The sequence below is a fragment of the Pygocentrus nattereri genome, chromosome 3, assembly GCF_015220715.1.
Source record: "Pygocentrus nattereri isolate fPygNat1 chromosome 3, fPygNat1.pri, whole genome shotgun sequence".
NCBI lineage: Eukaryota > Metazoa > Chordata > Actinopteri > Characiformes > Serrasalmidae > Pygocentrus > Pygocentrus nattereri.
In genome coordinates, this window is record NC_051213.1 from 48,052,169 (window position 1) to 48,057,168 (window position 5,000).

Below are 5,000 nucleotides of genomic sequence, written 5' to 3' on the forward strand. Positions count from 1 at the left end.
AAGGTTCTATATAGATGTTCTTTAATATATATATATATATATATATATATATATATATATATATGTGTGTGTGTGTGTGTGTGTGTGTCACTATTGTCCAAAGTAAACTCGTTTCTCCAAAATAGTCACTTCACAGGAGAAGGAAAGACCTACTTTGCTTTTAATGGAAGTCAATGGAACCAGACGTCTTTCCAAGTTATTTATTTTGGGCCGTTTCTTTTGGTCCATTCATCATGAAATTTACACACAACCTAAAGAACAACAGACATTTGTTTCAAATTATGACAAAAACTGAAAAACGTCAGAAATGGAGATACAAGATTTTCTTTTATACATACATATATATATATATGTATGATATATTAGAATAAAGTCGTATTCATAATTCAAATAAATATATATATATATATATATATATATATATGTATCGTTGCTGTCGGAAGAAAACCTTGTATCTCCATTTTTGGCATTTTTCAGTATGTTTTTTCCTTCTCCTGGAAAATTGATGCCTAAGACTTTCACACAGTACTGTACACACACACATATATATATATATATGTGTGTGTGTACAGTACTGTGTGAAAGTCTTAGGCATCAATTTTCCAGGAGAAGGAAAAAACATACTTCACTTTCAATGTAAGTCAATGGAACCAGAATTTTTCCCATGTCATTTTGGGTAATTTCTTTTAGGCCATTCATCATAAAATTTACAAACAATGTAAAGAGTAATAGATACTTTCAAATTATGTCAAAAACTGAAAAATGCCAAAAATGGAGATACAAGGTTTTCTTCCGACAGCAACGATACATATATATATATATATATTTATTTGAATTATGAATACGACTTTATTCTAATGTATATTGTGATAAACTCACTGCTGAGGTCAACTGGTTAAAAATCGGCTTAGATGCCTAAAACTCACACAGTGCTGCGTGTTTATATATATGTATAATTATTTTGGGGGCGGGGGTGTTGGGTTTTATTTCATCCTGCTGTGTGGATTCAGGACCTGGTTGTCCTACATGTTGCTCTAGGTGTTCTGATGAATTAGGAGTTTCATAGTTGGCTAACTAGCTCGATTTTAATTATCAGCGCTCACAGCTAGTTTCTGGTTTAGCCAGCCAGCTGCAATATTTACCACTCAGTGTGGATTATAGTCACAGTGAACTTCAGATTTGGCTGATTAGTTACCATTAGCACTGGATATGAGGCTCAGCTGGTCGTTGGCTAACAAGCTGCAGTTTTGTTGTTTAGTTTCAGATTTGTCTATCGGATGTTGGCCAGCTCTGATTTTACAGCAGGTTTGGCTAACCTGTTGGCCAACTACCTGAGATTGTTAAGATTATGTGACCCTCATTAGTCCAACGGGGACATTTCAGCTCCCCATCCATGCCGTGAAACACCACATACACACTAGTGAACACACACACTAGAGGGCACTTACCTGGAGCGGGGCTGAATGGGGCTGAATGGCATTCTGTCGTTTGGATTCAACTCACATTTTATTTTAGACACGAATGGAGTCTAACAGACATCACTTGCTGTGCTAATAGATGATGGGTTCTAAGAAATCTACAGGATGGTTCTTCAGTGGCTCTGTTTTGCTGTTTAGCTTACCTAGCTATTCACGTAGGAACGTGTTACCTTAAGAAAGTGAATGAAAACTTTACAGAATCTTTCAGTTAGCAGTAGAAAGTTATGACGGATACTGAATGCTGATCATGAGCTGGTCATGATCAGGATTTTTCCTTATATCTGGGAAATTTAAGCTCAGAGTGAGATTTTGCCTGTATTGCTAAGCTCTTCTCCGGCTGAACTGACATCAGGGTTACGTTATCTACTTAGATGTTCCTGGTGGGTTCCTTTTAGCCTGTGATGGAGTAAAGCTCTTCGTTATTGCTTTGTTTTGATGGCCTTCTTTGACTTTTGTGTCAGGGAAGGTTTGTAGATGCCTAATCTACATTTACCAGCATACCAGCATCCAAAAGACAACATATCACTGGTGTCTGAAGAAAACCTTGAATCTCTATTTTTTGTTGTTTTTCAGTTTTTGTCATAATTTGAAACTATCTGTTGCTCTTTACATTGGGTGTAAATTCCATGAGGAATGGGCCAAAGGACACGGCTCAAAAATACTTGGAAAAAATTCTGGTTCCATTGACTTCCATTAAAAGTAAAGTACGTTTTTTCCTTCTCCTGTAAAGTTACCAATTTGGAGATACGAGGTTCTGTTCCAAGAACAGCGATATGCTGGTTTCAGAGGTGAGCAGCTATGCTTGTTTCTCTAGGAGGGTGTAAATGAGTGCAGTCTGTGCTTTGTGTCTTTATTCCAAACGATTTTCATGTTTTCTTTTGCTTATGTAATCAGTATAATTGTAGCTGCTTTCCACAGGTACTTTTTTAGTGGGTGTTCTCAATGAGCGACAGACCAAAACATTCCTGGATGTGTGTGTGTTGGTGAACAAGGTCATGATTCTGTCTCTCCTTGCTAATGACTTTAGCCTCCCTGTCAGTCAGCAAGTCACAAATGAATTAACACCCCCCCCCCCCCCCTCTCTCTCGCTCTCTCACTTTCTCCCTCTCTCGCTCTCGCTCTCTCTTGTGTTACTCTCGTCTCATCTCTCAAGTCGTATAATCCTCTATAAATCAGCCCTCGTCTCATCTTAGTTTAAGAATTACTGACACATGCAGGCACCTTGCCCTCCTGTGCTGTGAGTAATGTGCAGGTATTTATATGCTCCACAAATGGCTCACATCAAACGTGCAGGGCTAAAGGAGTATTAGTATTAGAGTTAGGCCGTGCGGGGGGGTCAGCCAGCTGTAATTCTGAGGCCAATGCACCGCCTGACCCATATTAATCTGCCGTATGCAGCCTGACCGGCAATGGGCTTTGTAAAAATAGGTGAATGGGAGAAGGTAAGGATATTTTTGGCTCCTGATGCATTTTCCCAGTATGAGGCCTTCAGCTCTTTGGCTAGATTAGTTATGAAAATAGTATGTATGGTGAGGGGTAAAGCCATGAATCAGGAGAATTGAAGTTCGCGCTTGATTTATCTTTTACTCTCCCACAAAGGAATCAAAATTAGGGGGGTCTCTGACCTCTTGCGATACACTGCCCCCCCCCCCAGACACAGCTTTTGCACAAGTTGTGATGCTTTACTATCCAGCTGTTGTTGGCCACAGCCACACCGTGCAAAGGAGAGGCATTCTCTCGGCACTCAACTCAGTTTTTGCTGCTCGCACACACACATCACCCCCTTGCCCTTCACAATAAGAGCCTGTAGCAGAATAACTCGGCCAAATATGCTGAAGAACAAATAACTTAGAATTAGCATGCCAGCATTTCTTGAACACGCCACACTATGTTTGGCATTTGTACATACGCCTGCGCCAACCATGCATGTTACTTATCTAACGTTACCCATAATTAAGATGAAGTGATACTTTTTTGATCCCACAAACGGGGAAATTCCACCTTTGCATTTAACCCATCTGTGAAGTGAAACACCACATACACACTAGTGAGCACACACACTGGGGGACAGTGAGCACACTTGCCCGGAGCGGTGGGCAGCCCTATCCACAGCAGCCGGGGAGTCATACCTCAGTCATGGACTGTCAGCCCTGGGGATCGAACCGGCGACCTTCCGGTCACAGGGCCAGATCCCTAACCTCCAGCCCACGACTGCCCCTAGATAGCTAGTTTATCATTGATGCAGGCTAACGTTAATGATAACGCCAGCTAACGATAGCTAATTAATTCGGCCCATTGAACTGCTTATCTGCTCATGCAGCCAGAAAAGTGTAGCTTTAACAGAATGGATTGTCCTCTCATGAAATGATATATGTCTCCTTTCTTTGTCTGCTTTATAGTTTTATTTGAAATTTCTCTTCATCTTGTAGATGAAGAGAACTGTAATATCATTTAGCCCCAAATGGTGGGACTACTAGCATATCGATGGAGATGGATATAGTGTAAATGTGAAGGTGAGCAGACTGTATCCATTGAAACTATCAGCATAGTGGAACTCCTAGCATAACCATGGAACTGGCTTGCGTGACCATGGAAATGGGTGTAGTGAAACTACGGACATACGTCTATCATAACCTATCGTGACCATGGAAATAGGTGTAGCGTAATGATGGAAATGGGTGTAGTATGGTGTAGAAGTTAATGTGGCATGGCCATGGAAACTCCTGGCATAGTGGATCTCCTAGCATAAGGATGGAAATGAGTATACCGTAACCATGGAAACAGGTGTAGAATAATTAAATAAACAAGTAGACTGTAATCATGGAAATGAGTGTAGCATGACTATGGAAATTAGTATATCATAACCATGGAAACAAGTGTAGCATAAATATAGAAATGAGTGTACTGTAACCATGGAAATAGGTGTAGCATAACTATGGGAATGAATATACCATAACCATAGAAATAGGTGTAGCAAAGCAAGGAAATGAATACACTGTAACTATGGAAATGAGTATAACATCACCATGGAAACGTGTGCAGTATGCTGTAACCATGGAAACAAGTGTAGTGTAATTATGGAAATGGATGCAGTGTAGCCTTGGAAATGAGTATACCGTAACCATGGAAATGAGTGTACCATCACTTTGGAAATAGGTGTACCATGACTATGGAAATGAGTATACCGTAACCATGGAAATGAGTGTACCATCACTTTGGAAATAGGTGTACCATGACTATGGAAATGAGTATACCGTAACCATGGAAATGAGTGTACCATCACCTTGGAAATAGGTGTACCATGACTATGGAAATGAGTATACCGTAACCATGGAAATGAGTGTACCATCACCTTGGAAATAGGTGTACCATGACTATGGAAATGAGTATACCGTAACCATGGAAACGAGAGTGGTGTAACTATGGAAATGGGTGCAGTATGATTATGGAAATGAGTGTACCGTCACAATGGAAATGGGTGCAGCAAGACTATGGAAATGGGTGCAGCAAGACTATGGAAAT

At 40.3% G+C, this 5,000-nt stretch overlaps 1 protein-coding gene across 2 annotated transcripts in view; it reads left to right on the top strand.

The window, feature by feature from the left end:
• The window catches only part of cacng6b (calcium channel, voltage-dependent, gamma subunit 6b), a 15,662-nt gene that overhangs the window by 1,448 nt on the left and 9,214 nt on the right, over positions 1-5,000 (top strand). The gene's annotated exons all lie outside the window — the stretch shown is intronic.